Source organism: Quercus suber, unplaced genomic scaffold (genome assembly GCF_002906115.3).
Source record: "Quercus suber isolate HL8 unplaced genomic scaffold, Cork oak 2.0 scaffold_47, whole genome shotgun sequence".
Taxonomy (NCBI): Eukaryota; Viridiplantae; Streptophyta; class Magnoliopsida; order Fagales; family Fagaceae; genus Quercus; species Quercus suber.
In genome coordinates, this window is record NW_027069512.1 from 229,813 (window position 1) to 243,211 (window position 13,399).

Here is a 13,399-nt window from a genome sequence, read left to right on the forward strand (position 1 = left end):
AGGTGTAATTCTTGTGAAGTTACACCAGGTGTAACTTGAACCTACCTCATATATATATATATCTAAATATAAGCAAGCAACACAAACCTAATCTAATCTAATACTATATATAATAATAGAAGCCTTTAAAAAAGTGCTACCAAGTTAGAAAAAATGCCCACTCAAAATGCTACCACGTTTAAGTTAAAAAACAATAAATTACACTGTTTGGGGGATTTTTTTTTAAAAATAACTATAAATCTCAAATTATATTATTAGTTAGGTAAGGTTTGAAACATATTTGGTTTATAACAATTCAACTTTTTGGAGTCAATTTTGCCCTTTGAAAATCCACTGGGAAATCAACTTTTCTGGAGTTGATTTCTCCCTTCAACTTTTCTGGAATCGATTTCCCAGTGAGTTTTCAAAGGGCAAAATCAACTTTAAAAAAGTCGAATTGTTATAAACCAAATATGTTTCAAACCTTACTTCACTAATACAATAGCCTGAAGGATTTGATTATTTTTTAATAAAATCCCCGTTTGGGTTACACTAAAACACTGTTAATACCGCTCAATTAAAAGGAAATCTAACCAGCCAAAATACAAAGAAAACAAAGGCTAGCTATACGAAGAAAGAGAGAACAGAGTTTGTAATCATAAGCCAGAGAGCTTCCTGCCTCGGCCTTCTCTCGCCATACTCCGACCACCAGAACTGCGAACACACTGTCTCCTTCTCTTTTGACAAATTCAATCGTTCTCTTTGTCTTTCTTAAAAGCAAAAACCCTAGCCATTGAGTTCTCTTTCCATCAGCCCAGCCTTCACCCATATACCGCCAGGAAAACTTCCATTGCCCATGTATCCATAGTTTGCAATCATAGAACGTCTTTCAATTTCTGTACCGGTTAGTTTTCTCTTTGCTTTTCAGTTTGCGCATTAATTATGATCAGTTTCTTATAATTTGGCTGGATTCTTTTTTTATTTATATTTCTGGATTATATTTTTTATTAAGGTATTTGAGTTAGATTTGGTTTTGTTTTGGTATTTGGATAAATTGATGTGTGGGGATCTATTTATGGTGTCCGGTTAAAAATAGAGCAATAGATTATTCTAGAAAAAAAATATATAAGCCACACGAACAGGGCAATTGGGCTTCTTCCTTATCTAGGTATTTTAGAATCATTAACGTGGATCTCTTTGAGTGATGTTGTTATGATCTAGGTTTTTCGATTAGGAGTAGTTTTGTTTAATTAGTTTAAACAGATGGGTTAAGATTTGGGTTTGAGGGATTTTGGTTAGAAGTTGTTTTGTTTAGGGTATCTGAATGCAAAGTATTTGTTAAAATGCCTAGGTGTTTTGCTCTTCTTCTTTTTTTTTTTTCTTTTTTTTTTTTTTTTTTTGATAAATTAAAAAATAATAATAATAATAAAATTACCCCTAGAATTTGTTTTTGATAACATACCTCCTATTTCATTTTGCCAGCCCTAATAGAAATGAATAATAGGATGAAATTTACCTTTAACTGAAGTGTATTGTCCCAGTTGTTATGGCTAGAATGCTTGGTTGTGCACATTTTGATTGGTATGCCAATTGATATTATTGGTGATACTGGTGTTAGGTAGGTTTATAGATTTTTATTTTTGTATTTTTAGTTTTATACAAGTATACTAAATTGTGCATTCATTTTTTGGGTGGGCTTGCTATTTGGGGTTGGTTTTTAAAGTTAATTGTTGCTCATGCTTTAGTTTCAAACCACCTATTAATTCATTTGCTTAGTTACATCTTGATTCAATTTGCATAGGTAGTTTACATTTGTTCTTGAGTTCACTTTTGGCGTTGACTCCACTAATTCTTAGTTCTAACTCTGGCCATTGCGTTTGGATCTAGCATGCAGTTAGCAACTTAAAGTTGTTTTACTTAGATGAGCTTGGCTCATTGGCGTGGTAAGCTTGACATATTAACATGGAAATTGGAAATTGAAGAGTGAAAAAACAGAATGTTTTCAAAGTATGTGCAATGAGTTAAGGCTATGTTTTATATCTATAAACCCAAAACTTATTATTTAAAAAAAAAAAAAAATCACCCTAACATAAAAGGGCTTTAATTTTTGGTTAATTTGCTCTGGGTTGGTATCTGTGTGTTTTCAATGACATATGATGCTCACTATGTGCTTGATATTTTGTTTCTAGATGGACACCATTGTAAAATATTATATATTTTTTTAAAATTCTATAAAAGATAATTGGAGTTGATTTTAAATGGAGTGATATTGTATTTTATAGATAGCATTCCTGCAAGTAGGACAAATGAGAGCTGTACAACATGCCCTTGACAAATTTTGAAATTTAATGTATTGTTATATTAAGTTGATTGTTTTCTAATTCATAAAATGATCTCACGCATTGCGTGGGTTAAATGCTATATATATAAAAGTAGAAATCTTATGTGAGAGTGCATGAAATTCTGCCAAGTGGCATATTCTATACAAAGATAATTGAAATATTCTCAAGTGCCGCATCAAAGATAAAAATAAATTAAATATTGATTTTTTATTTCATTTGATTCAATGTTTCAAGACTTTTCTAATTAAAATAAACAAATATTCTTTGTATCCTTTGATTTAATGTTTCAATACTTTTCATCCCTCACATATACACACAAAACTCTTTGCATTTTATTTCACTATTTTCACCTTTTACACTTCTACCCCTTTATATATATATATATATACACACACACCGACACATAGCCCTTCATGTCATCCAATATCAAATACACACGACCAAAAACGATGTCATTTACCTTCAATTTTTCGTCGACACCTACCTAACTTTAACATTGTTGTTTCATCTAATCTTAACTCATATAAGTTGGCTAGAACCAAGGAAGGGGAGCTTGCATTTTATATTGAGTAGCAACAACAATTACGATTTTTATATTAATGTTGGACGTTGTAGATTCGTAGATTTTGTAAATGATGTGATTCACTGTGAGTGTTTGGGGTGTATATTTTGTTTAAGAATTAAGAAGGATGAGAAAGACATATTCTATATCAACTTTTATTCTATAATATTCCTCCAAAGTTTTTTTTTTTTTTGCTCATTCCTTCAATTGAATAATTATAATGAATATGTGTATACAATTTATAATTGTTTTTTTTTTTTTTTTATGATGAATTCATTATTAATAAAGTTCTATAACAATTATGTTATAATATATATGCAACATATTCCAAATTATCTTACGTAAGATATTACAACATTATCCGTGCATCGCACAGGAAACTTACTAGTAGATGTAATAGCAAAAGTAATAAATAAATACTGTACATATATAAAAGAATGTGGAAATACCATTTTTGTCCATACATTTTCACACGATTCCTACTTTGGTCCTTAACTTTTTTTTTTTCACCAATTTTAGTCCCTATCTGGAAAATGCGTCTCGTTTTTGTCCCTACCGTCAATGCCCTAACAGCAAAGTCCTAGGTGGCAGACAAAAGCTGACGTAGCGCTAATGTGGCAATTAAAATATTATTAAAAAATATTTTTTGGCTTTTTTTTAATGCCACGTCAACAGTTTAATTTTTTTTTTTTAAAGCCATGTCAGAAAATTTTAAAAAATAAATTAAATTAAAAAAACCTTAAATTAAATTTAATTAAAAATTTTAATTAAAAAAAAATTCTTAATGTTCTTAGTGTTCTTCACCTTGTTCTTCATTTTACAACTTGTTCTTCATATTCTTCCCAAATCAATCCCAGCAATCAAGAACTCAGACCCATCACAAGATCACAAACCCAGCAGCCCAAGAACTCAAACCCAAATCACTAGCACATAAATGAAAACAAGAAGAAAAAATTAAATTAAATGCTAACAGGAAGAATGAAGAAACCAAGAACTCAAATCTCCGACAAATCAAGAACTCAAACCAAGCAAATCAAGAACTCCCAAATCAAACCCAATAACCCAAGAACTCAAACCCAAATCTTTAGCAAATCAAACCCACAAACCTAGTAAACAAACCAACCTCCAACAAACCCATAAACCTATAATCAAACCCAGATCCCAAAACCACCACCACCACTACCACAATCAAACCCATATCCCAAAACCACCGCCACCACCACCGACCAATAGATCCATTTTCAAAACCCCAAAAAATTCAAAGCCCAAAAGGAGAAGGAGAATAAGAACAAATCCAGAAAATTCATACCACTGTCACTACCAAATCTCCATACCCAAACCACTAAGATCCATACCCTTCAGTTTTGAAAGACCCACGCAAGACCCAAGATCCATACCCTTCAGTTCTGCCGAGCCACAAACCCACCAGCTAAACCAACCCAACAACCACTGAAGCCAACCCAGCCACCATCGAATCCAACCCACCAAATCCAACCGACCCACAGCGAGCCAAGACCACCAATAGCGAGCCACGACCACCCCACCCACGACGACACACAACCACTTCACTCACAACAAGCCACGACTACCTATAAGTAGATATTGAACCACAACGATCTGAATCCCACCCACCCAAAGCCTCCATGCTGATCTATGCCATGCTGATCTAAGGCCTAAAAGCCAATATTGAAAGAGAGAAGCTTTCAAGGTGAGAGGAAGATAGGAGAGAGCGTGGGAGAAAGAGAGAAACTCTGAAAGTGAGAGGAAGAGAGAAAGTGTGAGATTAAAAAATGATTTTCTGGGTTCGTTATTGTTTTGTTCTGGTATTGAATTTTTTGGGTTTTTGAATTTTCTTAGTTTTCATTTTTATTTCAGTTTTTTCCTTTTTTTTTTTTCATTTAGTTAAAATTTACAAATTAATTTTTTTTTTGTTTTTAAAAATGACGTGGCATTTGTGGGTATTATTTTAATATTTTTAATTTATTCCGTTTGCTAGTTGTGCAATTTCCATCTCTGATATAACGTTAGGACAAAAGCAAGACGCATTTTCCAAAATAAGAACTAAAATCGGTGAAAAAAAAGAGTTAGGGACCAAAGTGGGAATCACGTGAAAATGTAGGGACGAAAATGGTATTTCTGCCAAAGAAGAAATCTGCAAATAATTAATAACTCACAAACCAAATACTTGAAAGATAAATGATTCAAATCAAGGTTGTCAAAATCTCCCTACGTAGAATCGTAGGAGGTAGGTGGGATCATGAATTGTAGGATCAGATCGTAGATCGTAAGATCCTATCATTTAAGAAAAAACAAAAAAATATACATTGGTATGTTAAATAATCACATAAATTATTGTTAAGTTCTTGGTGAACCAAGAACTATTAAGGAAGAAAATGGTTACTTCGAGGGTAACTAACCTCCAGAAACAGAGAAAATGGAGAGAGAGATTAGAGAGGAAACAAGAACAAGAAAAGTAGCAACTGAATGGTTTTACTTATCCTTTTCCAATGTTAGTTACAGAATTATATACCCCAAATCATCCCATGCATTCCCTCAGAACTAACAACCCAAACAACTAACTCTACTAACTGATCTGCCAGCTCACACGCCAGCTCTTCACTAACAACTAACTCTACTAACTGATTTGCCAGCTCATATGCCAACTCATCAGCTAACAACTAACATATCCTACAATATAATCCTCACACATGCTCGGGTTCCTAACAACTACCCTCCCCATCAAAACAGCTTGCCCTCAAGATGGGGAAATTGTTGCTGAAGTGTCAAAAGATCCTCCCACGTGGCATCATCAGATGAACAGCCATGCCACTGAACCAACAACTGAGTGATAGTCCTTCTGCGCAACTGAATAGTCCTGGTCTGCAGAATGGCCACAGGTTCAGGTGCCAGAATTCCTTGAGAAGTGATAGAAGGTAAACTAGGAAGAGGGGCAGAATTGTGGCCTAATTTAGCCTTCAAACAAGAAACATGGAATACTGGGTGAATACAAGAACTAGAAGGGAGGTCCAACCTATAAGCAACTGGTCCAACCTTCTGTAAGATCTTAAAAGGACCAAAGAACCGGGGAGATAGTTTATGGGAGGCCCTATAAGCTACAGATTGCTGCTTGTAAGGCTGAAGTCTTAAGTACACCCATTCCCCAATCTGAAATTCCCTCTCAGTTCTATGCAAATCACTTTGTTGTTTCATCCTTGCTTGAGCATCAACCAAATTCTGCTTGAGTAAGGACAAAATCTGCTGTCTTGACTGAAGCAAAGAGTCAACAGCAGCTACCTGAGTAGTGCCTGGAATATAATCCAGCAGTCTAGGTGGAGCAATGCCATAGAGAGCCTCAAAAGGAGTAAGCTTAGTTGCAGTGTGGTAATTTGTATTAAACCAAAACTCCGCCAAATACAGCCAATCATACCACTCTGAAGGTCTGTCAGCAGAGAATGATCGAAGATAATGCTCTAAACTTTTGTTTACAACCTCAGTCTGCCCATCCGTTTGTGGGTGGTAAGCAGTAGACATTGCAAGTTGAACACCCTGAAGCCTCATCAATTCTGCCCAAAATTTAGCAGTGAACACCGGATCTCGATCAGAAACTAAGGAAGTAGGCAGCCCATGAAGCTTAAAAATGTGCTGAGCAAACAAGTGAGCAACCTTAGCTGCAGAGTAGGGATGAGAGAGAGCAATGAAATGCACATACTTGGTAAGCCTATCAACAACCACCATAATGACATCCATTCTTTGAGACCGAGGTAAACCATCGATAAAATCCATACTCACAGCTGACCAAGGCTTGTCAGGAATGGGTAATGGCTGTAATAGTCCAGCTGGATGGCAGGTCTCAGACTTCATTTGTTGACATACATCACATTCCTTAATATGGAGCTTCAAATCAGCTTTCATTCCATGCCAGAAAAAATCTTGCTTTAGCCTATGGTAAGACTTGAGAAAACCAGCATGTCCACCTAAAGGGCTGTCATGTACCAAATGAAGAACCTTGGGCTTCAAAGCACAAGTAGGCCATAGAAATACTCTACCCTTGTATAGGAGTAGACCATTATGCAAGGAAAAAGACTTAGGACAATTGGTCTCAGTCTGCAACTGCATAAGAATCTGTTGAACTTCACAGGAGGAACTATAGCTAGCCTTTAAGTCATCAATCCAAGTAGGACAAGGGAAGGAAATCAAACACAAAGAAGCTGGATGAGAACCTTGGTCCTCCTCACCCCTCACAGCAACATCCACCTTCCTAGAAAGGCCATCAGCAACTCTATTTTCACACCCCTTTTTGTACTCCACAACAAACAAGTAACCCAAGAGCTTAGCCAACCACTTTTGCTGAGCTGGGGTAGCAATCCTTTGCTCCAAAATGTACTTCAAGCTCTGCTGGTCAGTCTTGATGACAAAGGGTCTACCCAATAAGTAGGGTCTCCATCTATGTACAGCAGTAACCAAAGCTAAAAGTTCCTTTTCATACGTTGATAAGTGTAAGGCCTTTCCCTTCAAAACCTGGCTGTGAAAGGCAATTGGCCTGTGGTCTTGCATTAAAACAGCCCCTAATCCAACTCCAGAAGCATCACATTCTATAGTGAAGGGCTTGGAGAAATCTGGTAAGGCCAAAACAGGTGGCTGGCATACTGCTACCTTAAGAGCCTGAAAAGCTTCCTCAGCTTGCAAGGACCACACAAAGGCCTTCTTTTTTAATAATGCAGTTAAAGGGGCAGCTATTTGGCCATACTGATGTATGAATTTCCTATAATAACCAGTGAGACCAAGGAATCCACGCAAAGCCTTAACTGTGGTTGGAGAAGGCCAATCTTTCATAGCAGAAAGTTTCTTAGGATCAGCACTTACACCTTGACCAGATATAATGTGACCCAAATATTCGACCTCAGGAATGCCAAAAACACATTTGCTTCGCTTGGCATACAAATGATGCTGCAACAGTAAACTGAGAACTACTCGAAGATGCTGCAGATGTAGTTCCAAGCTTTTACTGAAAACTAAAATGTCATCAAAGAAGACCAACACAAACTTCCTTAAGTAAGGTCTAAAAACAGCATTCATTAGAGCTTGGAATGTAGAGGGTGCATTGGTTAAACCAAATGGCATAACAAGAAATTCATAATGACCCTCATGTGTCCTAAATGCAGTTTTAGCAATATCCCCCTCTTTCATGCGAATTTGATGATAACCAGACCTTAAATCAAGCTTCGAAAAAATGCAAGAACCTGCTAACTCATCAAGTAATTCATCAACAACAGGAATGGGAAACTTATCTTTGATTGTGACTTGATTAAGAGCTCTGTAGTCAATACACATGCGCCAAGAACCATCAGCCTTCCTTACTAACAGCACTGGAGAAGAAAAAGGGCTCTGGCTGTGTCTAATAAACCCCACCTCCAACAATTCATTAACAATCTTCTCAATCTCATTCTTCTGAAAATGAGGATACCTATAAGGCTTTTGANCTCTCCTTAAAACCACCACAGATCACCATGGCCATTCTTTACAAGAGATTAACAAACAATTGAACGCTAACACCCAACAATTGAATGCCAACACTCAACAACTGAATGCTATCAGTCTAGCTCTGCAAAAACTCACGGAAGCTGAAGAACAGAGACAGCAACAAACTATGTCTTCATCGCCTTCTCCAAATGCCCAAGCTGTTCCTTTGCCCATTTCACATATGTCGAAGAGTGTGAGATTGGATTTTCCTCGGTTTAAGGGTGATGACCCTGCTTCTTGGGTGTACAAGGCCAACCAGTATTTTAGTTTCTATCAAACTCCGTTTAACGAGAAATTGTTAATGGCTTCTTTCCACATGGATAGCGATGCTCTAATCTGGTTTCAGGACAGTGATGAGAATGGGGTGTTTGCGACTTGGGAAGGATTTGTAGAAGCTCTGTTAACAAGGTTTGGAAGTACTGCCTATGAGGATCCTATGGAATCACTCACAAAGTTGAGACAAACTTCAAATGTGGTAGCTTATAAAGGACAATTTGAGGCTTTGTCTAACCGGATTAAGGGGTTATCAGATAGTCACAAATTGAGCTGTTTCCTTAGTGGTCTCAAGGATGAAGTCAGACTACCAGTGAAGATGCTTCATCCCAAGAACCTCAATGAAGCTTTTGGGTTAGCAAAAATCCAGGAAGAATACCTTAACAGCAACCGTAGGAGTCAAAGATTTTCTTTTGATTCTGCTAAGCCTTCAATTTTAGGGCCCAGACCTGAAGGGAAGATGGAATCCAGATTGAAGTTGCCCTTACAAAGATTGTCACCTGCTCAAATGGAGGAAAGAAGAAGGAAAGGACTTTGCTTCAACTGTGATGAGAAGTTTCAGCCTGGACATCACTGTAAGTCTGCTAAGCTTTTCTTATTGGAAGGACTTTATCCTTTCCAAGATTCTAGTTCTAATGATCAATTAGTAGAACTTGATGATTCTGAAGCTACCTTAGTACAATTGGATGAGGGTACATTTGTTGACAGTAGGTCTGAATCTAAAGTAGGGGAGGCTGAGATTACACTTTATGCTCTCATGGGCAGTCCCTCACCTGGCACTATGAGGATTCAAGGGAAAATTAATGGTCATTGTCTTGTGATTTTGATTGATACTGGGAGTACACACAATTTTGTTGATGCTGCTATGATCTCTATTTACATTTACCCTTAGACCCATCTATCACTTTTGAAGTGAAGGTTGCCAATGGTGCTGCCATTCGGTTCTTCAGCTTCCGTGAGTTTTTGCAGAGCTAGACTGATAGCATTCAGTTGTTGAGTGTTGGCATTCAATTGTTGGGTGTTAGCGTTCAATTGTTTGTTAATCTCTTGTAAAGAATGGCCATGGTGATCTGTGGTGGTTTTAAGGAGAGATAGTGATTCATTGATATAGGCAGAGGATCTCGTTTCTGCCATGGAAGCTGGTGGTTAAGAGCTGTGATACCAAATGTTAAGTTCTTGGCAAACCAAGAACTATTAAGGAAGAAAATGGTTACTTCGAGGGTAACTAACCTCCAGAAACAGAGAAAATGGAGAGAGAGATTAGAGAGGAAAACAAGAACAAGAAAGTAGCAACTGAATGATTTTACTTACCCTTTACCAATGTTAGTTACAGAATTATATACCCCAAATCATCCCATGCGTTCCCTCAGAACTAACAACCCAAACAACTAACTCTACTAACTGATTTGCCAGCTCATATGCCAGCTCTTCACTAACAACTAACTCTACTAACTGATTTGCCAGCTCATATGCCAGCTCATCAACTAACAACTAACATATCATACAATATAATCCCCACACATGCTCGGGTTCCTAACACATATTTGAGGTGCTGAGGAGGCATAAGTTACATCTCAATGCTTCTAAGTGCTCTTTTGGTGTTAGCTCGAGAAAGTTTTTGGGCTACATGGTCACCTATCATGGAATTGAAGTTAATCCTGATTAGATTAAAGTGATCAATGATTTACAACCTCCTCAGAATCCCAAGGAGGTGTAGAAGTTAATTGGAATGATTGCAGCCTTGAATAGTTTTTCTCGATTAGCAGACAGATGTAGACTATTTTTCCAACTCTTACATGAGTGGAAAGGGTTCGAATGGAATGAAGAGTATGCCCTTGCCTTCCAGCAATTGAAGGATTACCTTTCTTAGCCACCCATCTTGTCTACACCCGAAAAGGAAGAAGCCCTTTTCACCTACATTGACGTGGCCTTTCATGCAGTTAGTTTGGTTTTAGTGAGGGTAGAAAATTGGGTATAGAGGCCAGTCTATTATGTGAGCAAGTCACTGCAAGGGGCCGTGGTTCATTACTTGCCCTTGGAGAAAGCTATTTTGGCCATAGTGCATGCTACACAGAAGCTCCCCTATTATTTTCAAGCACATACAATTGTAGTTCTAACTCAACTCCCTTTACAGATTTCAAGCACATACGGGAATGATTGCCAAATGAGGGATGATCTTGGAAGCATTTGATATAAAGTATATGCCTCATACCGCAGTTAAAGGGCAAGTTCTTGCAAATTTGGTATTTGAATTTATTGAGTCTCCAATAGAGGTTGAGGTCTAGGAGAATAGGCGTGGGGTCAAAAAAATTTCAACAATTTCTCTTCATGGGCCTTTAATCTGGAAGATATATGTTGATGGTGCAGCAAATCAAAAGGGATCTGGGGTGGGAGTGGTGATATTGTCTCCGAATGGAATCACCATTAAGAAATCCTTGAGGTTGGGTTTCTCGGCTACAAATAATGAGGCTGAGGATGAAGCTTTGTTGGTCGGGGTAACTACGGTTAAGAAGTTAGGAGGAAAAGCTATAGAGGTTTTTACAGATTCAAGGCTAGTCAGGCAAGTTAAAGAAGAGTTAGAAGCTAGAGATGCAAGAATGTAGGGATATTTTAATCAAGCTCGGAGGTTACAATCAGGTTTTGAGTTTTTCTCCATAAAACAAATCCCGAGGAGTAGAAATGCACATGCCAATTCTTTGGCAACTTTGGCAACCTCTTCTAGACAAGATCTTCCTCGAGTTATTCTTGTTGAGGATTTAAATAGGCTTGCCGATGAGGAGATGAAGAAAGTCCAAGTACACCAGATCAGGGTCAAACGTAGTTGGATGGATCCCACAGTTCTATTTTTGAAAGAGGGCGTGTTACCTCCCAAGAGTGGGGAAGCAGAAAAGATACGGAGAATGGCTCCTTGTTTCTGGTTGTCTGAGGAGTAAAAGTTGTACAAACGCTCCTTCTCAAGGCCATACTTGCTTTGTGCCCATCCCGAGGCAGTGGAGCCACTTTTAAATGAGCTACATGAGGGGATATGTGGAAGTCATACAAAAGGCAAATCGTTATCGCATAGAGCTCTCACCCAAGGGTATTGGTGGCCCAGCGTGCAAAAAGAGGCGCAAGAATATGTTAAGAAGTGTGATCAATGCCAAAGATTGTTAGGACATATATGTTTTAACTTGATTTAGAACATATGTCACTTATTTATGTAAATTGGCTAATCCTTTGACAAAACGCACTCTACTTGTAATTGGGTAGTTCTAGGTGTTTTTAATACTTCAAGAAACAATGTTTCAAGGTCAAGTGTTGAAGTCATCAAGTCTGTCCAAGAAAAAGCAAGCTGAAGTGCAAAGTTTTTAAAGCTCAACACCTTCTCGATAGCTACCTCAACACCTGCTATCTGTCGAGATTTAAAATTTTAGATTTCCAATCTGATTTTCTTGGGATCCGTGAATATGTTTTTGGGCCTTCTTTTCTTCTAACCCTAAACATATAAAAGGATTGTTTTAAGAGCCGTCAAGTCAGACACAAGTTGCATTATCATTGAGCAATCTCTGTTCAAGCAAATTGTGATCAAAAGACGAAGTTCTTGACCTAGTTCATCTTCCATCAAGAAGTTGCTGTGTATTTGCACCGTAGGGTTTTGTAACCAAGCATATTCCTGCTATTCATCATAAAGGATGAACTGAAGAACTTTGCAGCCAACCTTTCTACCTTAGTTGGTGTTCTGAAGTCGCGTACTTGGATCCACGCATTGGTTAGTCACGTACTTGGAAGCCATGCATCAAAGGTGGGAACTGTCGCTACAGATCAAGTCCAATTGGGTATTGGGGTAAGAGTTCAACTGTAGGTTGGTAAGGTACTTGGGATTCCTTTACTTGTAACCGCTTGATTTGATAATAGTAGAGTTTCGGGAGTGGTGACTTGAAAATCACCCGGTGGGGTTTTTGCCGTTAGGGTTTTCCCCATTCGTAAACAAATCACCGTGTTATTTATTTTCCGCTGCATATTTAGTTTTTGGTGATTTATTTGTGCCTCCACGAGATTGCATGATTAATTGATTAATTAATAACTTGGCTAAATTAATTAATTAGGGTTAATTACTAGGGGTCATTCAGATTGTGACCTAACAAGTGGTATCAGAGCGGGCACACTCTGATTAGGGTTTAATCTTTGCTGTGTTGATCCATTGACCCCTGTTTGTCATGGATAGAGGACAATCTTTAATTATACCTCCTTTATTTCATGGCACTAACTATGCATACTGGAAAGTACGCATGAGAGCTTTCTTGCAGTCTTTAGATGAAAAGGTGTGGCAAGCTGTAGAGATTGGCTGGACTAAGCCAACAGAAGAACCGGCCGATTGGGATGATACTAAGATCAAGGCGGCTAACTTCAACAGCAGAGCGTTAAATGCCCTATTTAGCGCAGTCACAAATGAGGAGTTCAAAAAGATATCCTCAACTGAAACTACTAAGAAGGCTTGGACCATCCTCCAGACAACCTATGAAGGTACAAAGGCTGTCAAAGATTCAAAGCTTCAAAGGCTCACTACAAGCTTTGAAGAAATTAAGATGGAGGAGGATGAGTCGTTTGATGAGTTCTATGCCAAGCTCAAGGACATAGTGAACTCAGCCTTCAATCTTGGGGAAACCATCCCTGAACCCAAGATTGTAAGGAAGGTGCTCAGATCTCTACCTGAGAGATTCCATGCCAAGATTACGGCAATAGA